Genomic DNA, 23,373 nt, shown 5'->3' with positions numbered 1-23,373 from the left:
TCTTCTCGTCTTACAATTCTTCTCTTCTTTCAAAACAGCAGACTAATTTCCCACAACAGATTGTGATGAGTGCATTAGGAAAACTTAGCTGATACCTTAAATTGAAGACACAATTTTTCATACTGTGATTCAAAGCCCACTAGTGGATCATAAAAACCACTTTAATGGGTTGCAACCAGCCTACAGGTATGTGTTGAATTTAAGGGAATAAAGTAGAAAATTTCAGTGCATCGAACACAATTACAGTAAGTACTGTTTCTTCAGTCACACATGTGAGTATTGAATCAGAATGGGAAACATTTCTTCCTGTGCGTGATGAAAAATGCTAGAAAAGCCCTAAGGTAAAAATGTTTTAACTGTGTTAAAATGCATGGAATTCTGGAACATTCTACGAGAGGAAAGCATGTCAGCCCCAGAGTTGGGGACACACCCCACACAGGCAGACGTGGCCTTCCCTAGCTGTCCTAAGAGATGAGTGCTCCTACCACAGCTCTGCTTTGACCTCTATCTTAACCAGTGTGGAGGATTAGTCATTTGTAGACTCCTCAAAATGACTTCCTCAAAGCACTTCCATGGGTAGCTTCTTGTACCTCTTTCTCCTTTTCTTCCTTAAACTAGAATAAAGGGGGATATCAGTCCTAATAATTACTTGTGCTTCTATCGCCTTGCTGAGTGGGCAGGAGGTCAAGAGGGGAAAAAGGCTGATTGTCCTCAATGGTGGAGAGCTGGGCTGCCGCCCCCCTGGGGCAGATCGGCCCTGCCCAGCAGCCACTGCCCTAGGACGTGCACCCACGCAGCACCGGGAGGCATGTGAGGCCACATACGTTTCAGAGCAAATACACTGATTCATTTATGCTAATGTCCTCTGACGTTTCTCTTTGTACCACTTTTTATTCACATGAATGGGAGACACAAGAGTAAGCCAGAATATTAGAACAGGTGAAACACTTAGATTTCTACTTTGGGTTAACTCACATTATATAAAAGCATAAACCTCCAAATCCGAGAACTCATCCTTTCATGGGATTTCAAATGCAGGATGGTTCAACTACACAATGAGAGCACCATGATAACACTACAGCTCCACAATCCGGAAGGCAGGCCATCCATGGAAGCGAACTTTTTCTGTCCAGAAGGCAGTGGTGCCCGAAGCTCAACCAGGAAGGCCTTACGGCCTTATCAAACAGCTAGCAAGCTGGGACCACGGGGGCCAGGCTGAGGCCGACTTAATGATGTCAAGAAATAACAATGAACAATAAACTTTTAATGGACCTTTGCAAACATGTAACTTCCAAAAGCTATTTGAGAAAAAAACGCCTGTGGAAGAGCGGGTTTTGGAATATTCATCAGGCCATGAAGATAAAGGTGACAAGATCAGCAGAAAAGACATTAGAGAGTGGCCACCACAATATGTTATACAGACACTTTATAACTGATACATGAATATTCTACTTTAGTGACTTCTTTCAAAAACAAAATACGGTAATTTAAATTAATTAATACAGCCACTGAGTTCCTGAGACATACCAGGCACCAATCTAGACTTTGGTGGGGGGTGAAATGAGCAGACAAGCATGCTTTCTGCCTGCACAGAGCTTATACTTCTCCATTAAGACTGGAACACTGTACATAGCAAGAATGCAGCAGCAATTTTAACCTGTTTTGCTCAAATGTGATCTAAGTAGTCTTTGGGGCAACTCAGAGGGTCAGTGCAGACTGACAGAGAGCTGCATGCTCTTGGTCAAATTACTTAATAAATGTCTGTGTACTGATTTTCTTACCCCCCAGATGTGAACATGTTAGTCTGCTCAGGCTACCATAATAAGTACCACAGACTGGGTGGCTTAAACAACAGACATTTATTTCCTCACGGTTCTGGAGGCTGGAAGTCCAAATCAAGGTGCTGGCAGGGTTGGTTCCTTGCAAGGCCTCTCTCCTGGACTTGCAGATGCTGTCTTCTTCCTGTGTGTCTTCACATGGTCTTCCCTCTGAGTGTGTCTGTGTTCCAATCTCCTTTTTTATAAGAACACCAGTCAGACTGGATGAGGGCCCACCCCAGTGACTTCATTTTAACTTAATCACTTCTGTAAAGGCTCTATTTCCAAACATAATCACCTTCTGAGGTCCTGGGGATTGGGACTTCGTATGAATTTCAGGAAGATGCCATCGGGCCCATGAGAGGCACCGGCATTCAGCTGATGCTATAAAGCACAGGAAGTGCTCTGTGGATAACAACGATTACTCTTATTAACTAAGCTGTGGCTTTCTTGTTGCTCTAAATGGTATTTTACCAAAAGAAGGCCAAAGCCCTCTTTAAAAACACTTGGTCATCATCCTATCAGTGTCAGATGGCCACCAAAACAGAAAGCCTGCCTGCCAGACTTTGCCACCTGGGAAGCAAACGCTCTTGCATGGGAGCAATGCTGTATGTAGCTGCTGGTGCAGTGAAATTCAAGAGGCAGGTGTCTGGGGATGGAGAGGCACCTGACTTTACTGACACCTATGTTATCTAAACTCTCACAACAGTCCTGTGACAAAGTGGGCAACTTCTTCAGTCATGGAAATGAGGAAACTGAGGCTACAAGAGGTCAGGGAATTGGCCCAACATACCCAGCCAGTGATGTGGCACAGACTGCACACCCAGTAAATCCCCATTCAATCCATAATAGTCAAGAAGCATAGTTCTGATAGTGACTGGCGTCCAGCATGGTTTCTATGGAAAGCATTATCATCTGTAATATGATTTCTATGGGAAATGAAACTAGGACTCTGAATTGGGGTGCCAACAATCTATTCCACTCCCTCCCTGCCCGCTTGCACGCCCAGGCGAAGAGAAACCTTTTCTCTTTCTCTACAGAATGAACAGGCCCCTGTGTCTACAGATGGGAGAGGGGCTGAGGTTCAGATAATGAAGATTTTGGATAAGAAATATAATACCAGTGACAGGCCAGGGCCCCAGAACAGCAGTTAACAGGTCTTGGCAGGCTGGAGGGGTACTGTGTGGGAAAGACGTCAATGGGACCAAGTTGCTGGGTTGCTGAGAAAGCAGGTCCCTTTCCTTCCCTGCACCCTGATCCTGCCCAGTGGCCAGAGCCAGGGTCATCTAGAACAGAAGGGATGGGAGACCCTGAATGCTGGCATATGAAGATTTAATGTGCTCAGTCCTCCTGACTGCTAAGGATACCAGAGCAAGAAAGCGGTGGCCAGGGGGAGGATGCCTGGGCAAGGTGTCTCAGTGGCAGGAGGGGGAGTGGGAAGAGAAAAATGCACCAAGAGTGCAGGTGGCCTTTCTGTGTGAGGATAATTAAGTCAACTGCAACCCTAGAGTCAGGAGAGCCTTTACATGGGGGCAGGCTCGGGGGACTCAGTGATCCCTCGTCCTTCTCCTCTTGCCTGGACTTCACCTGGAGCTGTGACCCAGGCAGGTGACAGCCAGGACATCTCAAAGGGAAGATTTCTGCTGCAGAACAAACAAGGATTCATGTGCGCCTGGGAGACGGGAGCACTGCAGCTGTGCGTCCTGACCGAGGGCAAGTCCCTGAGTGGTGCAGGCTCTAAGCGACCGCCTCTCTCTAATTTGAAGGCAAACTCATTACCTTGTAGGTAAAGAGGCGGCACCGGGATCCCAGTTTCCTTTCATTCTCTGTGTGTAGTTTTTCTACACATCTCCGCTTCATCGCCTCATCCTTCATTAAAGTAAAACCACCTACTGCTTTCAGTTGTAACAGAGGCACAGTTTGCACTCCAATGTGTGTTTATTTTAACAGGGTAACACGATTTTTTTCTCACAGAATTTTACATATTTTTTCCACAAGACAGGCAAATCCTCATACCCACTTCTCAGACTTGGCCTGTCTTTAGCTACCATAATGAAACCATAGCCAACCAGAATATGGCAGACTGGGAGCCCTCAGCGTCCGGGGCCCCTGCTCACTCTTCTATTTTGGAAGAGCGCATTCGCCGGCATGTCCCTGGAGACTGCTCACCTTGGGGTCAACAGTGAACTCCAAAGCAGGCCAGGTGGATCCTTCAGGCAGATGTGAGGTAGGCGGCTCCTCACCCATGTAGAACACGCAGTTTCAATGCCTCCCATCCTGCCCTGACCGAGGGATGGTGTGCGGTTGTGTGTTTTAGCAAGACTTGGGACAAGAGATGAAATGTTTTTCTTTCCATTCTCAAGTAAATCATAAAATCCTACTGCACAGAATTTACCTGGTTTTGAGCATTTTGGTTGGAGGTGTCACAGCAGCGTGCTTCGGATGAATCATACTGCGATGATCTAGAATGTGACCATTACAAAACCCTTCCAATGGCTGGCATGCTGTATATTAGATGAACCAGCATTTTCTCACAAAGTAATGACTTTATCTACAGCTTGTTCAATAATGTTTAAACTGCTACATCTTTGCATGAAAAAGAATGAAAGAATGAAAGTTACCGTAAAAAAAAAAAAAAAGCAAGATGCTGTTTCATGAGACATGCTCAGCAGCGAGCAGGATTTTAACTCTTACATTGAAGACTAGGCTCAGAGAGCATCTCAAGCTCTTTTAAATCTATCATAAAATTATGGTGTTTAAGTTCTAGAAGAAACCTTAGAGATCTGATGGTATCTTAATTGGTTCAGGCACCTATAACAAAATACTGTAAACCAAGTGACTTATAAAGTAAAATTACAGACATTTATTTCTCACAGTTCTGGAGGCTGGAAGCCCTATGTCAAGGCCCCAGGAGATTTGGTGTCTGTGTCTAGTGAGGGCCCATTTCCTAGTTCACAGATGGTGCCTCCTTGCTGTGTCCACATGGCAGAAGCATTGAGGGTGCCCTCTGAGGTCTCTTTTATAAGGGCATGAATCCCATTCATGAGGGCATCACCCTTATGACATAATCACCTCCCAGTACCATCACATTAAGGCTTAGAATTTCAACATATGAACGGGGGGAACACAATCTGAGGCAGCTTGGCCAGTTGCAGTTCAATCTGCAGCAGCTTGGCCGGTTGTTCTCAGGCTGCTGCTGTGGGAGATAAGTCCTGGGATCCCATGTGTGTGTGGTCCAGGGGACTGGGCGGGGCAGGAGACCCCGTAACCCCCAGCACCTCCAGCAGCTGCAATGTTCTGTTTGCTCTACACAGGGGCCCCGGGCACTTGACAGTGTGCTCCACAAATGAGACAAGTGACAGAGGCTTGGAGAGGCTCAGCATTCGCCCGAGGTCTCCCAGACCAGTCAGCAGCCGGGCTGCAAGGCAAGGACGCACAGCTCCTGGGCACAGAGCTGCCCAAGATGGACAGCAAGGAGAGTGAACAAACTCCTTAACCAAGTCACCTCCACAGGTGCCACATTAAAGACCAGCCACAAATTGTGCCATGACTTTATCTGCATTTCGTAATAATAAAATAACATGTGCACTGTAGGTAATAATATTTGTTACTTGGTGAGCAGACAGATAGTATAATTTTTTTTTTTTTTTTGAGACGGAGTCTCTCTCTGTCGCCTAGGCTGGAGTGCAGTGGCGCGATCTCAGCTCACTGCAAGCTCCGCCTCCCGGGTTTACGCCATTCTCCTGCCTCAGCCTCCTGAGTAGCTGGGACTACAGGAGCCCGCCACCTCACCTGGCTAGTTTTTTTGTATTTTTTAGTAGAGACGGGGTTTCACCGTGTTAGCCAGGATGGTCTCGATCTCCTGACCTCGTGATCCGCCCGTCTCGGACTCCCAAAGTGCTGGGATTACAGGCTTGAAGATAGTATAATTTTAAGTGGCAAATAGCTGAGTTGGATTTAAAGGTAAACTACACTTTCTGCTTTTGTGGTGATTTGCAGCATCAAGCTATTGGATCTCTGATCACAAGTTTTATTTTTATTGATAATAAGCACGTTTTAACTTTCCTGAATAAGATTACAGACATTAAAGATTGGGTTCTAATAAAAGCCTGAATATGTCATACATTATTAATGTCAGCAAATTTAAAGTCAAAATCTTTTATATCCTTTTTCAGATGAAGGGATGTTATAACAGATGACTGTAAAACATGCTCTGGTTGTCATCTTCCAGCTGGAGTTCTGGAGATTTCAGATAAAGTGTCAAACAAACTTGGTACTTCCGAAACGTATTCAAGCCAATTCATTTAGGCAGGGTGCACTCAAGTTTTGGGAGCTCTGTGGCAAAATCCTTTAATTTTTGCTGCTGATCAGATGTGTAACATAAACCAAATTTCATCAGAAAGCTTTTTATTGAAAATGCTATTTTTGCTAAGAATCGAGATTATTGATCTGTGGGGATTTCCCCCACTAGAGTCAGGACCTATTATTAAAGTCAGCTAAATATTACGAAAAGCTTTTATTATTAAATACTATGGAGATCTGATAAGATCTGATTATGGTATAAAGTGACCAAAGTACATTTCCATATAAGAGTTAGAATATAACTCATGTTCAGCTCAGCTTCTAAGAGTTTTTGTGCTGTTGTATATTCATTTAATTTGCATCTAGTTTTTCAGCTATGCTGCTAAGATTAGCTTCCATTATTCAGAGTATGAAGGGCAAAAATTTATTATAATATTTCAATAGGTAAAGGGAAAAAACTCAAATTTACTCAACTTAAGGATTTTTTGACAGGGCGGCCACAGGAGATTAATGTAGTGGTTCTGTTGTCTTGATCTGTTCAGAACCCTTTGTCCCTTCTCTTAGTAAAACAAAATTCCTCTCTGAGAAGGGCCCCATCTCACCCTGAGCCTTCCCCCGCCTTTGCTGGCCATGGGGGAAGGCCCATGACTCATATCTGTGTAGTCAGGGCACTCCCGGGACCCTTGCTACAGTCATGGGGGAAATACCATCCCATGGAGGACACAGCCAGGGCTGCAGCAGCATCTGCCCACGCTGCAGAGGTTCATGTAAGGAGTGAAGGGCAGACGTGAGCAGGGAGAGGCTCAGAGAGACAGGCCCCATCGAAGAGCTGCACCCCTGGATCCAACCATACTTCTCCATCATCTGAGCCAACTTTTCATTTTCTTTTGTTCCCCTTCAGTGACTTTGGAGTTGACTTTCAGTCACTTCGATTAAGAGCCCTGAAAAATTAAAACTACCCTTCCGCCAGCCTCACTGCTCCTCTCCCAAACCATCCCCCTTAAACGAGCCGAACTGTTGATTCCCATCTGAAAACGTGGTATATATGGGTGAGCTGAAAGGCACACAGTGATAGTTTTTGACCAAGGGGTTTGGGTGCGGGAGTGAGGGTGGTGGTGGCGGTGGATCAGCAGACATAATTCATAGCTGGGTGGCGTGCATGTTTCCTAAGCCTGGAGAATCTGGACTTAAAATATTTACTGCAAGAGTAATAATGAGAAACCTGTGATGCTGGGAGGCCACATCCATTAAGCCCCACAGACCAACACAACATAGCCTCGATTTTCTGGAGGCTCTGAGTTGACTTTGGGTGGGCCCACATGAATTCACTGGGGCCAGTATCTGAGGCACAATGGTCAGAGAAAACTCTGAGAGTGGCTTATGGACTTTTGGGTACAAAACGATTTCAGACAAGGTCCAATTTAAGTCGGAAGAGACTCACGCACAAATGCCATCAGCTAGCTGCTTCGGCTGACACCCACTCCTTTTGTCACATGGAGACTCAGACATGACACTGACTGCTGGCCGAAGATGATGGAACTGGGGGGTGTGGCACCTAGAAAGACAGTGACCTTTCCTGGCAGCCAGGTGAGGGCACCAGATGCCGCTGGTCTGGCCCCACCCAGGGTCACAGCACACCTGCCAAGACAGGCAGAGGACAGGCGCTGCAAACGTCCACTTCCGGGAAGGGCATCAGAATGTACTCACTGCTCAACAGAGGGGTACCCGGATGAAGGAGAAAGGGGACTCGGTTACTTTTTCGGAGATTTCTCTATGTCATTTCTGACTCCTCCCCAGCAACAAATGGCATTTAAGATGCAAAAACTTTCAGAGAACTCTTAACAGATCACGATGCTCTACAATCCTTCCTGAAACGCTGTCCCTTGGCTCTGCCATGAATTCACACTAGAATACCTACAAATGCCACCTCCGGCTGCACCTTCTTTCTTCATTTCTTCAGAGTCCTCAAAAGGGTTCTTTGTTCATTTGTTGTTGAATGCTCAGCCTCAGGGAAAGTGTGAAGAACCTATGCAGCCTCCTAAACCTCACTAGTGCGATAGAGTCAGTTACACAAACCCAAGTGGCAGATGATGACCAATGGTGACAATCGCAATAAAGAGAAGGAGGTCAGGGAGGACTTCCCCGAGCATGTCTCTTTCGGTCCCGCAGGGCATGGAGGAGCTGAGATGAGGACAGGAAGTACACATGGCAAGAAAGACAGGCTACACCACGGCTGTGAGCAGAAGGACTCGGAGCCGTTCAGAGATGTGAAGGAGGTGTTAGGGCTACAGTGTGGAAAGCAAGGGGACAGGGTACAGGACAGGCCTGGGGGCGGAGGGGGGAGTGGGGACAGCGTGCAAGCAGCAGTAGGCACCGTCAGCTGATCCCGTAGCTGCAGAGAAGGATCTGGGCAGGGCAGGAGCATAGAGCTCTCCAGCTGAGGCTGGCAGAAACACATCGAGCAAAGCAAAAATACTCGTCCACGGACCTTTCTCTTCCGAGCGTCCTGCTGGCAGAAAATAATCTCACCATTAAGAACTGTATATGTTTAAGGAAGAAGAAATTCTAAATTCCTGACCACCATGGAGAAAAAGCAGTAAATGTACTCTTGACAGCTTCCCCAGTCTTCCACGTCCCTTTTGGGCACCAACTTCCCTTGCATGAAATCTCAGCCCATCTCCAAAACTGTCCCTTCCGGTTCCTGTTGTTGTCAGGTGTCACGTAGTTTCCTCCCTGCTCTCTAAGGTCCTAATCGACCCTACGAAGTTGACCCAGGAAACTTTTTACCTCTAGTAGTTTAAATGTAGCTTTATCAAACAAAAACCAGGCCAGGACGGTGGCTGATGCCTGTAATCCCAGCACTTTGGGAGGCCAAGGCGGGCAGATCACTTGAGGTCAGGAGTTCAAGACCAGCCTGGTCAAAAGGGTAAAACCCCGTCTCTACTAAAATAAAAAAAATTAGCTGGGTGTGGTGGCACGTGCCTACGATCCCAGCCACTGGGCAGGCTGAGGCAGGAGAATCGCTTGAACCTGGGTGGCGGAGGTTGCAGTGAGCTGAGATCGTGCCATTGCACTCCAGCCTGGGCGACAGAGGGAGACTCTGTCAAAAAAAAAAGGGAAGGAAGGAAGGGAGGGAGGGAGACAAAAACCATTATCTTTTTCAAAAGCTTAGCAAATCCCCATCTCCCTGAGGAGACTGCAGGCAACATGGTCCATGGGGAAACAGCACTGGCCTTCCCTCCACAGTAAAATGAGGGTTGATCCCAAAGCTCGCGGAGCACCTTGATTGGTAACCAGCACTACAATAACTTGGTTGAAGTGCCTGAGAGTGCCTTGCCTGTGTAAAGGCCTGTCTGCCGCAGGCCGTGGCAGCGCTCACTGGTGCGCGTCTCACCATCCTCCTCATCTCTCTGTATTTATCTCCCTGGGAAGGACAAACAAAGTCACCATCGTGGTCTCAGATCCGGGCATGGAGCAGGCGTTCAATACACATCTGCTAATTAATAAGCCCCACTCACTGTCTCATCACCGCAATGTCACATGCACTCATCAGCCCCTCCAGGCCTGTGTCTGCAGCAACAGGCACCTACACTGCCAGGGGTGTTAGTGAAAGTAGCAGGCCAGGATCGCGATGAACAGACCTCCCAAGCACACACTACGCTGACCTTTCTCTGCAGCTATTCCTTCCTCCTTCCTTCCACAAGGACCCTACTTTGTGCTGGGCACTCACCCGTACATCAGTGATGCTGCTCCTAGGATGGAAAGCACTGCTGTCGCTGGGCTGTGTCTGACGGCTCCATGGTACACTATTTCTGGATCCACCCCGAATTTCCCCAGACTGGAATAACCTAGGATATTTACTTTTTTTCTTTCTTTCCTTTCCTTCCTTCCCTTTCCCTTCCCCTCCCTTTCTTTCCTTCCTTCTTTCCTTCCTTTCTCTCTCTCTCTCTCTCTACCTCCCTCCCTCCCTCTTTCTCATTCCTCCCTCCCTCTCTTTCTCTCTCTCTTTTTCTCTCTTTCTTTCTTTCTTTCTTTCTTTCAGACAGGGTCTTGCCGTGTCACCCAGGCTGGAGTGAGGTGGCGCGATCTTGGATGCAACCTCTGCCTCCCAGGTTCAAGTGACTCTTGTGCCTCAGCCTCACAAACAGCTGGGATTACAGGTGTGTGCCACCACCCTGGCTAATTTTTATATCTTTAGTGGAGATGGGGTTTCATCATGTTGGCCAGGCTGGTCTTGACTCCTGACCTCAATTGATCTGCCCACTTCGGCCTCCCACAGTGCTGGGATTACAGGTGTGAGCCACTGTGCCTGGCCTGACTTTTATTATTTCTAGGCATGCATACCCTATAATGAAACACTCTACTCTCTGCCATTCAAAATCCCCAAGTTCAGGAAGGGACTGCCACAGGATGGCAGGGAGGAAGGAGCCTCATGCGACAGAAGGGAGTTGCCATCCCTGAGGGAAACCCCACGCAGCCACCCTGCCTCCTCAGCCTCCAGCTGGCTGCTCTCTGAACGGGAGGGCAGGGGGAGCACCTGCAGGGCCCCTGCTCGGCCCCGTGGCGCTGCAATGTCACTGATGGACTTCAGCCCGTACAGGTGGGGCTGAGTGTCTTCCACCATCTCTATGCGCAGGTAGTCCCTTTGCCAGTGGGTGGGCACACCAGGAAGCAGCTCCGAAAGGGAGGTGTTGGGACAAAGGGCCCACCCTCCCGACCACCACACGGGTCGTTGTGTCCAGGGCTCTGAACCTGACTTTCCACTCCAGTCATAAGAAAGCCCATTCCTTTGTGAGCAGGCAGGCAAACAAAATGATGGAATATTTAAACCTGAAAAAAAAAATGCTCTAAAAGTATAGAATTTTCTCACAAATCTGAAAGTCAAATGGGAACACAGATGCCAATGAAGAGAATTAAAAAATTTTCTTCCATTATAATTTTTAATTAAAAATACATATTTAGTACCTCTCAACACATATACAAGATCCATGAGCCCAAGCGTTTTTGAATATGCAAAAGAGTGTATAAGACGCGGCAAGGATGCGACACGGCATTCCGGAGCACTGCTTAAACTGTCAATCCACTGGCAAAAGTTCAGTACGCCTGCCGTTCTCCAGGACCACACCTGCTCCGGAAAACGAAACGCGACGAACGGACAAAAAGAGACATTCACCGGGGAATACACAGGTGGCACGTGGTTGGCAAAGGCACAGCCAAACTGTACTTGCGCCAGCTTCTCAGAACACTCTGGAGCCCAGCCTCTCCGCCTCCTCGTGCTTGCTTTGGCACTTTCTGTAACATCTCTTTGCATCTACGTGGCTTCATCTGTAGCACAAGGACACCGCTGGTACCCGTGGGGCTGTCGTGAGGGCCCCATAACTGAGGACGACACTTAGCGGGGTGTTTGACACGCAGCAGGAGCCCAGGTGATGGCTGCCATTGTGTGTTGTCATCCTCATACCAGTTCACTGTTATGGCTGGGGACACAGGCAGGATCCGGCGTGGCACTTTCTCAACAAGATGTGCACACACCTCTATCCTCCCTAAAAAGCTCCAGCGGGGGGAGTCTCAGCTCACTTCTGCTCTGAGGGTCAGGGGCAGCTCAGACGTGAGGGCACCTATGAACAGGCTAGGGGAAGCACTGTGGGCTCATGAGGGGGTAAGAGAGGAGTCCCGTTTCTCAGGTAACAGTGGGCAGCGGGGCTGGATCGTATGCTGCTTTGGATGAACAAGGGTTACTGAGACATAAGTGCTCTGGAGTGCCTGGGTGTGGTCCACCTGTTCTGTGTTTTGGAGAAGGGACTTGATGGAACTGGGCTCCAGCCTCCAAACCTGGGCTGTGAGGGGCCCACTCCTGGCTTTGCTGTGAGGCAGACCCACAGCCCTGGCTAAGTTGCTCGGCTGGCCTGGGCCTCAACGGCTTCATTTTCATAGAAAAGGGCTGGGTCAGGCTATCACCTTTCCAGAATTCCACAGATAGTGCAAACTATCGATTAACTTCACTTTTTAAACATAACCGTGTATTGTAGGCTTTGAAGAAGAATAAAGAAAACCCACAGAAGAACCACAAGGGGATCAAGTGGTCCTTTTGGACGCGACACAGCCAACCTTTGTCATTGCTGAATGAAGTTTCTTAGCACACCCAGTTAAACATTATAGATTTAGTCAACTTCAATTAGCAGCATTAGAACAAACTGCATGTTTACCACTAATTCATCTCTACTTTACAAACACCCACTTGTAAATTTCACAAATCAGACAATCAACAACTATGTTCCTTAAAAAAAAACAAAAACACAAAACCAAGCAAGATTCCCCAGAAACAGCTGCCTCAGCATGGCCTGCCTTCAGGAAGAAACACAGGCCACCCCAGCCTTTAACTAACGAACAGTTGCCCTCTGGGTGGCTCTCACAGCTGTGGGGGTCACTGAGGACAACCTGAGTGTGTGCACAAAATCTGTGAATTCCCAAACGGAAGGGGAAGTTATAAAGAAAAACCCACACCAGCCTGGAGGAGCTGATCACAGGGACAAAAACTGACATGAGTCAATGCAGGCTGATGTGCAGAAAGACAGCCAACTCCACCCATACTTGCCGAGGTCCATCAGTTACACCAAGGCAGCACATGGGCCATGCAGGAGCCCTACAGATGCCCACCTGCTTGCAGGCAGGCGGCTTCACACATCAAGCCAGTAAACGAGCGCTCTCTCCATAGCCTCACACCTGCTTCCAGGAAACAGCCACTAAAATGGAATACAGCAAAGGAACATTTTGGACATATGCATAGCACCTAAAAAAGAGAGCACACCGTATGGGTAAATGCAGACAGAAACATGCTAGGAAGATTGTTCTCTAATTCCCTGGCGTATTTGGTTCACGTTTCTTTATTCGTAAACTTCAAGACTCCCGCCTGAGTAACTCAAAGTAGTTAGTTAGGAAGGGGTGATCTTCAGGAAGCTGAAGCAGGGTGAGATCATCTTAACAAGACGCAACCAAGATGCCAGTTCCTGGGAAATGCTCTGCCCGATGTTTGCCTTTCACCAGAACATGACCGGCTCTCACCCAGCCAAGTGCACATAGCACTGTGAATTCCATGCACCCCATGGCAAACTCCACACCTGATTCTCTCCTTAGTATTCCAAGGGTACGGACCCCACCCTCACTTCCCAGGGTCTCTCCTGCCTTGTCCTCCATTAGAAATCTTTTTAGACAATCCGTGTCTATTTTCTCTCGAAATATCCTCCCACTAATCTGTTGTGATTTGTTTCACATTTTTGGTTCTAAATATTTGGAAGCTAATGATACACAAAAACAAACCCACATTTATTTTGGGGTGTCTGGCACCACAACTGCTGCCGAAGATTCCATATTATGTGGGCCCTTCCTATCATGAACAATCTCGCAAGGCAGAATTTTAATGAATTCTAAATTCTGATACATTATATTTAATTCATGTTCATACAATGGTAAAGTGTACAACAGAGACATGAAGAGTAAACGTGAAGTGTTAAATGCATCTCTGAGAACCCACAGAGTCCCTGTCTTTGCGTGATAAAGAGACGATAAACAATTTGTCGGAGAAGCGGAACCTTTAAAATAGAATTAAGATAGCTTAATTTTTTTCCCCTTATGTTACATACAAACATTTCGAGGGGAACAGTTTGGCTTTGTACTGATCTGAAAGGAAAACGTGGTTTCTTGGAGAGTGGCTTAGTTTAGAAAGCATGTCTGAATGGTATGTAGGATGATTAACAGGAATTTTCTCATTCCTGAAGAACATGCAACTCAGAAAAACAAACTACTTCTAAGACAAATGCACCATAAAGAATCAGCTTCTCCTTTTACATGACTCACAGGATATAAAAGCCACAACGAGCATCACAACCACTCAACACCCAGGAAGCGCATCTACCAAAAATTACTGGGTACATCTCATTTCCAGCCTGTGTCAGGACCAAGTAACCTGGGGGAAAAGCCTGATGTTCTCTAGACTAGGGGCCGCAGACCAGTACCTCTGTGGCCTGTTAGGAATGGGCTGTGCAGCAGGAATGAGGTGAGCAGGCGGCTGGTGAGCATGACCACCTGAGCTCTGCCTCCTGTCAGGCGGTGCAGCATTAGACTCTGATAGGAGCGCACACCCTACTGTGAACTGCGCATATGAGGGATCTAGTTGTGCCCTCCTTTTGAGCATCTAATGCTGACAATGTGAGGTGGAACAGCTTCATCCCGAAACCATCCCCCGGCCTCCTGCCACGATCTGTGGAAAAACTGTCTTCCACGAAACCAGTTCCTGGTGCCATAAAGGTTGGGGACTGCCGCTACAGACGAACTGCACTGTGACAGCTAGTACTGATAACAGCAAGAAGTCGACTGTGTAATAGGATCTTGATTATATACATATTAACACCGGAAAAAGACACACAATGTTGACCGTGATTACTTCTGAGTGACAAGATCACAGGATATTTGCTTTTCTCCCTTATGCTTTTCTATAGTTTCCAAAATTTAAAAATAATATCCCGGCTGGGCGTGGCAGCTCACGCCTGTAATCCCAGCACTTTGGGAGGCCAAGGTAGGCGGATCACCTGAGGTCAGGAGTTTGAGACCAGCCTGGACAACATGGAGAAACCCCGTCTCTACTAAAAATACAAAATCAGCCAGGTGGCACATGCCTGTAATCCCAGCTACTCAAGAGGCTGAGGCAGGAGAACTGCTTGAACCCGGTAGGCAGAGGTTGCGGTGAGCTGAGATTGTGCCATCGCACTCCAGCCTCGGCAACAAGAATGAAACTCTGTCTCAAAATTAATAATAATAATAATAATAATAATAATATCCCTGTCTTTAAGAGTGAAGACAACTGATTAATAGTTTTATAACACTCAGGCATTTCAGAGATTACGATTCTGAGGAATATCTGTTTGCAGAAAACTGTGCCATACAAAGAAACTGACGACAAAGATGGCCGAAGATGACTCCTGTGGCAGCGGCACAGGTGTGCTGACAAAACTGCTCCCAAATTAAACACAATTACGAAAAAGGAGTACACTCCTATGACACTCAGCTTCTCAGTGATTTTGATTAATGGCTCTTGCTCACCTCAACATTCAGGAACCAGGAAAAGTTACAAAGACGTGAATCCCTAGGGGCCAGGGAGAGCTGGGGAGCTGTTCCCTTAGCATTTTGGTGGCTAGTGCAACGGCAGCAAATAACCTGAACAGTCTGTGGGTGGGAGTCGCCAGTATTGACGCCTAGCAGGAAATGCCTCTCCCTTCCACCACAATTAGCACCCCCAATTCCTGAGACTGAACAGCCAGCACCTCCAATTCCTGAGACTGAACAGTAATCAGAAGAGGCGGAGTCAGGCCACACTGGGCTCAAGCGTCAGCCCCAGCAGCATTGTGTGTTTTTGGGCGCCTCACTTAACTTCTGAGTCTCAGTTTTTTCACATGCAAAACGCGGCTATTACAATTTCCCTAGTAGGCTCACCGTGAAGATGAAACAAAACACAGGCGGGCACCTGTCACGGTACCGAGCACACTTTAGGCACTCGAAGAGAAATCATTATCACGGCCCATTCGCTGGGAAAACGCGTGTGAGACTGGTTTGGGGGACTTGGTTTATAGGCTTTTCTGCTGCATGAACTTTCTGTTCGAAGTCACATACTCCTCAGCAGGGAGGGCTGGGAGCACTCACGCTGGCTGGGGAAGCCTGAGGCCCTGATACCAGCTACCACGAGGCCTCCTGCTGGGGAGGGCTCTGGTGACCGCTTTTCACTGCTTTTTAGTGTGAAGGTACTCGTGTTATTTGGATGGTGTTATTCCAGTGTTATTCTTTCTAGTATTATTTGGATGGTGTTAACTGCATCTAAAGTGATCCATTTGCAAGGAACCGTGTGTGTGTGTAGGCACATGTGAGCTAGAGGTAACCGATCTTTCCCATGGGTTTGGAGGGCCAAACTCGTGCCTGAAAGGGACAAGGAAGAATCCAAAAGAGGAGAGGAGGCTGGGGCCAGTGCTTAACATGAAAGAGATTGAATGCCCGGCCGAAGCGCCAGCTCTCCGAGGCAGGCCCTGGATTACATTATCTTTACACATCTGAAAATGAAAATTCACGGACATAAAGGAAGTATGTCATAAGGATAACTGTGTGTCTCCCAAGCCTGAGATTCACATCTGCAGCCTTCTCTGCATCCTACTGATGTGCCCTAACCTCAGACGGCACTGGGCGCCGTGGCTTGGTCTCCTCTTGCTTCCTCCACTCTCTGAGCCACTCTGTCGGCCCTTCAGGCTGGAAACCCTTGAGTCATTCTAACACCTCCCCGAGGTGTTCTCCATCCAGTCAACAGAGTCCTAGGGGTTTTCCCTCCAAATCTCCCTCTTTTCTTTTCTCCTCCATCCCCACAGCTGAGTCAGGGCTTGGGATGTCACCCTGGGTCACTCTCGGGCCTTGTCCCCCACCTCCCACTGCCAGGCTCAGGCCCTTCCAGTCATGTCCTGAAGACAAGGATCAGGACCCCTGCCGGACACCCCAGCACTCATCTCCCCCTTAAGCCCTGTGGAAACCTCCGGGGGTTCTCTTTTCACACCCAGGGCCTTTCCGGTATGGCATGCCCCACCCGCGAGGCTGCCCCAGCCCTCTTGCTCACCCCAGTCTGGCTGGCTCGCCGAGGCCTTCCCACACCTGTGGGTTTCTGTCGACCCATCCTCACTTGCATTCTCCATCCCCTCAAATGAGACCCCACATCCCCTCGCCAAGTCTCAACCCAGCTCAGAGTATCCTTCACATGAATGACTTCCTTCAGCTCTCAAAAACTTTATGAGACAAGCAGTCACGTATCCTGTTATACAGACGACGCAACTGAGGCTCAGAAGATTCAACGGCTTGTTCAAAGTCACTCAATGATTAACAGTAGTAGGTGGCGAAGCCTGGATTTGAATGCAGGTGATGGAAGACTCCAGAGTCCTCCCTGCTGCCCGCGATGCTACGTGCTCTCTGAAAGCACAGGTGCCCGAGCTGCACAACTCAGCCCTAGTTTCCCATGGGACAGGAAGGGACAGTGCTATTGTTTGAATGAGGACTGTCCATCTTGTGCCAGTATTATTTTCCCAATTAGATTACAAATACAAGCTTCAGAAAGTCAGGGACTAAACCTTATCCTTCCTTCACATCCCAACCACATGAAATAACATCTGACCAGGCTCCCCCTTCTGATCAGAACATACCCTATTATACTGCGGTGGTTGCTGCATCATGCCTGCATCCCTATTTCAAAGGCTTTGGTTACTGTTCTCAAAGGTCACTCACAGCAGAGAATGCAGTGGCTCAGACGGGATTTCCCAGGGATAGAGAAAGGGATGACTGAAGCTTAGACTCAGCTTCCACGAGAACCAGACTGTTGCGTTTGTTACCCACATGTCATTTCAGAGGTGAACAGCTCTGTCCTTGTTGAGACCTGTGAGAGTATTTATAATCATGATGACAGACCCTACAATCCTATAATGCCGAAATGAGAATTTCCGATTTCCCAGCAATCACAGAGGCTGTGAACCTAGGAGCTCAAAACAGCCTGGGGTGACCCAGCAAGAAGCAGAGATGGTTTCCACTTGCACGCTGGGGATATGGAGAGAAGCCTGATGAATAATTAGAGAAAGTTCTGAATCAGGTACTGTTAGAACCATTCTGTGAAGCATCCGCTGGGCACGTTGACATCTGGTGTTATTCTCATGGTCTAGGTCCAACTGTAGCAGATACTCCATGACACTTTCTGGCCTCTTAAAGGCTTATGCTGAACTTAGGGCACTGTCCAGGCACAGCAGGGGAGCCCAAGTCTCCGGACTACCAGCTAGCTTTACGGCCTATGGTAGTTTCTAAACCACTGCTGATATGTCTACTGGTTTTAGAGCACAGGGAAATTACAAAAATGGTGCAAAAAACCATTATTTTCCCCAAGCCATTTGAGACTAAGCTGCCAAGACGATGTTCCATTACCCAAATACTTTATGTGTATTTCCACAAATAAGGGCATTCATCAAAATCAGTTAATTTATATCAATACATGATTAACATCTAACCCTTGAACCCCTTCAAGGCTTGTTAGTTAGTCCCGAGGTTTCTCATTTCTAAAACAAAGAAGTTGGTATAATTCTGACTCTGGGACAGAGTCCCCCCAAATGTACAAAGCGGCCTACCACTAAATCCAGATAGTCAATTTGGTATAGGAAAAATATTCAGATTAGATCTGAGGTCCTCTCTGGGTCTCGTACCTGTGACTGCTGTGTTCTCAGGCTTAATTTTTTCATCTGTGATTAGTAACACTACTGAGGCTGGCCTGGGGTACTATTACATATTTTCATACGAACTGACATTTTCATAAATGTATGTACTATGTAACTAAAAGCAACTTGCTTGACTACTCTGCTAACCTGGGTCTTTAATCTAAGTAAAATCAGCATGCTTAGCATGAAGCACAGGCTCAAGACCCACCCCCTTCCCACTAGTCTGAAGACCTCTAATTCTTCCTAGACATAATTCTAGACTCTTTACTACTGATATAAAAAAAAATGCATGTAAGTGTAAGTCGCTTGGTAAATTGCAAAGTGCGGTATAAATCGCAAGTGGTTGCTGCTCTCATTACATGTATTTATGCAGACTAACCCTAACTAAAGGGCCTTTAGCCACCCTGGGCAGAGCTGCCTTCTCTGGTTCCAGTTTACAGTCCGATACCCTGATCCCCACCTGCTACTTCTTGTAGCCATTACACAGGTGGAAGAAAGGAAAGAGGGGAGTGGGTGGGCGGGGAGGAAAGAATTCCAGGTCAGTCTGATCTTAAGATAAACTGTTGAGCATGATTCTTGTGGTAAGACTTGGTGTGCTTTAAAATGAGAGAAACTGGCTGGGTGCGGTGGCTCATGCCTGTAATCCCAGGACTTTGGGAGGCCGAGGGAGGTGGATTATTTGAGGTCAGGAGTTCGACACCAGCCTGGCCAACATGGTAAAACCCCATCTCTACTAAAAATACAAAAAGTTAGCCGGGTGTGGTGGTACACACCTGTAGTCCCAGCTACTCGGGAGGCTGAAGCAGGAGAATTGCTTGAACCTGGGAGGTGGAGGTTGCAGTGAGCCAAGATCGTGCCACTGCACTCCAGCCTAGGTGACAGAGCATGACTCCGTCTCAAAAACAAAAAAAAAAAAAAAAAAAGAGAGAGAGAAACCTCAATGGCACCAACAGCCACTATCACTTTCAGCAGGTAGCTATAGCAGAAGGAAAGCGACTTGGCTCCTGGATCCAGCACACAGCACCTAATGTGGGCATCCTTCCCCATAGAGAGGTGGTCAGAACCTGGTGCACGAGCCAGACTTCTTTTCACAAGACATGTGACGTCTGAATACGGTGCCTTTAAAGATCGTGCGTGATCTTAATGCTTTAAAAATGTTGTAAGGGCATCTATTGTTAAAACCAGGCAGATATTAATTTTTTACATAATGAGCAATTTGTTAGTCCACTTAAAATCTAAAATCAGACTCCATAAAGCTGTAAAAAGTAACTGAAGAATGCAATTCAAATTGCTCTCTTCTCCCTAGCAAAGGCATACCTATACTTTACTTTCACAAGAACACAATTTAGAAAATGGTTGACAGTTTTCCGTAAACATCGTTACCTTCACTGCTGCCCGGAGGGTTTCCACACCAGGTTTGACTCTCCTAAGCCACCTGCCCCAAGTCCCTTCTTTTGGGATCCACAACCCTTGGGTTCCTCCACTGTAGCAATAGTGCCCTTGGGGCTCCATCCACGGCTTCAGTGAGTGGAAACTTGGCAGAGGTGGAGAGAAAATTCCCCATCTGCTGTGCCCCACAAGTTGCGGTGGCAAGGAATGGTTCATCCAGGCATGAGAGGCAATCCTGGTAAATGCACAGGCCGGCAGGGCAGGGATCTACACTTCTCCATCTCCATTACAGCGCCGCGGGCTTCCACGGCTCTCTATGGACCAGTGTGTACTTCTCTCTGGGCTTTCCACGTTTCTTCATCCCCAATTCCTCCCCAGCTCTGCAGAGGAACATGGGATGCCCCTGCTCAAATCTTTAACTGTTTGTGATCACCCAGTGGAGACGCTTGAGTCCTGTGCACAGCCCAGGCAGGCTGGTTCACAGGGGTGCATCATCCTCCATGCACCCCTGTGAACGTCCCTCCAGCAATATGACACCCCTCCTCATTCTGAGACGCTCACAGCTTCGCGGGTCCCTGAGCCTGTGTGGCACACACACTCCGCCAGAGCAGGGGCTCTGTCCATCCTGACCTCTGGGATGGAGGCTGACACTTGGTGGGTAGGGTCCCCCAGTGGATGCAGGAACTCTAAAAGTTCTGACATTTTGTTCTGATGGTTGTTTTTGTTTTTTTATGGTTCATTTTTTGAGACAGGTCTCACTCTGTGGCCCAGGCTGGAGTGCAGTGTTGCAATCACTGCTCACTGCGGCCTCCAACTTCTGGACTCACGCAGTCCTCCCAACTCAGCCTCTTGAGTAGGTGGGACCACAGGTACATGCCACTGCGCTCTGCTATTTTTTTTAAAAAAGTTTTTTGTAGAGACGAAGTCTTGCTGTGTTCCCCAGGCTGGTCTCGAATTCCTGGCCTCCACTGATCCTTCTATCTCAGCCTCCCAAAGCACTGGGATTACAGGCATAAGCCATCATGCCCGGCCCTGAACGTTGTTTTGAACTGATATTTTTCTAAAATAAATTTCTTAAAAACGAAAGTACAATACCAAGAGAAATAAGCAGTCGGCTTTGCAAACTCCTACAAGGCAGGTGTGCCCATAAGCCTGCCCCACAGACCCCAGGAAACAAGATCACCAAGACAGAAGCCCTTGTACCTTTACTGAGGCTCTGCCTTCCTCCCTCCAGAGTATTGTAATCTTAACTGTAACACCAAGTGTTGCTTTTCACTGCTTTTGGATCTTATGTAACAATCCTACAGCTGTACTCCTTTGTGACTTTGATCAGTTCAATTCCAAAGTTGATCCTAGCATGGATATGCCTCTTAGAACCCTGTCTATTTCACCCATGGGTGCCAGCCACCCTGTCCCCATCCAAAAGCATCAGCTCAAACCAGTGCAAAGGCTATTTCACAGTTAGCATTAGGGAGCCCTCTCAGTAGCCTCTGTGCTCCCAGCTCTGGGTTGGATCACAGAGGTACGAGTTCTGGAGCTGATCACGGCAAGTTTCTAACCACCCTAGGCCTAGGTGTGGTCCCGCTGGCAGGAATGCTGACGAGTAAGCCCTGGGGCAGGTCACGCTGGGTGCAGAAGTTCCAGGTGGGTAGGGTGGCAGGGTGAGCCATGGGCAGGTGGGCCTGTGAACAAACCCTCCTGAGGATATGATCAGGTTGTAAATGGAACCATAACTTTTTGGGTAATGTGAGTCAGCCCTTAAGCCTATGTTAACCACTGAAAAGAGAATTAACCTTTGGGGCCTTGCAGGGCTCCAGCTGGTGTGATAAAGTAGTAATGAAAAACTGCTCTTCAGTAGCTTGAGGGAAAATCTTTGAAAAATACCTCCCTGGGAGCAGCTTCCCCATCTCAAAAGATGTAGCATAGTGCTTTTACAACACCTCGCCTGCACGATTTTCTAAGTGGAGTTGCAGTATCAAGGCCAGACCTCAGCCCAGAACCACTCTCCGCTGAGCTCAGAGCTGTGCAGTCTGAGCGTTTCAAAAACATCGACTGGATTCTGCCAGCAGAAACAGTGCTTGATCATCGCTCCCTGTTATCTGTGGCAAAGTTCTGACTATTCATGATCATAAGCTGAATATGAGAGGAGATCCAGCACACAAATGTTTTGCCCATGTGAAAATAAGAGCTCAGGTTGCTTTATTCAATTTTAAATTATTGCAGAGAAAAAAGGTAAATACTCTCATGAGAGAGCTTTTTGTCAAAAGTACTTATGTCTTTCCTCAAGTTACCCTTACAAAGTACTGTATGTGACAAAATTAAGTTTATTACCAACTTCAGAAGAGCAAATGAGTACAAGAAAGCAGGAGAGAGCCACACAGAGTTAGGCTAATCTACAGTTGGAGATGCAACGCACAACACTGTGGCTTTGCTGGGGAGGCCGGTGCCATTTTATTCCAAAGCAGGGAGGAATCTTACCATGGATTTATGAATTAGGTGGATTCCCAAAGCAGTAAAAATGGCAAATGTGGGTGATGCCATGAGTAGTTACTAGATTGATCCCAGGAGTTAAAGATCAGTCTGTGCAACATGGCAACATCCTGTCTCTACAAAAAACACAAAATAGCTGGGTGTGGTGGTGCATGCCTATAGTCCCAGACACTCGAGAGGATCACCTGAGGTCAACACTGCAGTAAGCAGGGATTGTGCCACTGAACTCCAGCCTAGGCAACGGAGTGGGGCCCTGTCTCAAAAAACACAAATAAAAACAAAAACAAAGCGTGGTCAGTATACATGTGGTGTGCTTTTGATGCTGTTTATTCACTCCTAATACACAGCAGGGATAATTTCTGCTGGCTGCATAATTGGCTTGAAGTCATACTGTCATTCTGATGGTTTACCTATTTAGTTATCATCACCAACAATAATAGGAAGCCATGAACACTTTCGCTCCTATCTTTTTAGCAAAAAACAAAAAACAAAACACACACAAACAAAAAAACAACTGCGAGGCAGGAGGGGCTACGGAAAGCTTTCTCACTTTCCTTCTTGGCAATGCCACATCTACAAGCTTTGCACAGAAGTGCACAGAAGTTACTGCATGATGGTGAGACCTAGTCAGGGGGTGCCTCCTCTTCTATTGGATGCAGCTCAATAGGGCAAGGGAAAACTCATGCTGATATAACAAGATCCCTTTGTCCAACAAAAACTTCTAGGTGAGCATGATAAAGAGATCAAAACAACAAAAAAAAAAAAGGGAGAAATGGGGGACATTTCTCCCTCATGACGGGGATACTGATCCCCAAGGGCCTTTTGGCTATGAAGATCAACTGCTATACTCAATACACGAGTTCAGAACATCATTTTATCTGTATTTTTACAATACCTAATGCTTAACAGGATTGTTTCCCAAGAACTGCCTGCCTGAACTGAGACCAAGCCTATGAGAGAGCTGACACGCTACAGAACAGGATCTGACCTACTCAGCACAGGCCTAGAGGGCAAAATGAGAGCCAAAGGAAGGAAGTTAAAGAAATGTAAAAATCTGACTCTATTTAAGGAAGAGCTTTCTAACAATCTGTTTTCTCCAA

General features: G+C 47.3%; 1 protein-coding gene across 10 annotated transcripts in view; it reads right to left on the bottom strand.

Moving 5' to 3' along the window:
• Positions 1-23,373, bottom strand: part of NCK2 (NCK adaptor protein 2) — a 278,583-nt gene that overhangs the window by 143,914 nt on the left and 111,296 nt on the right. The gene's annotated exons all lie outside the window — the stretch shown is intronic.

The sequence above is a fragment of the Macaca fascicularis genome, chromosome 13 (assembly GCF_037993035.2).
Source record: "Macaca fascicularis isolate 582-1 chromosome 13, T2T-MFA8v1.1".
Classification (NCBI taxonomy): Eukaryota; Metazoa; Chordata; class Mammalia; order Primates; family Cercopithecidae; genus Macaca; species Macaca fascicularis.
This window is presented reverse-complemented; position numbering and strand designations above follow the sequence as displayed.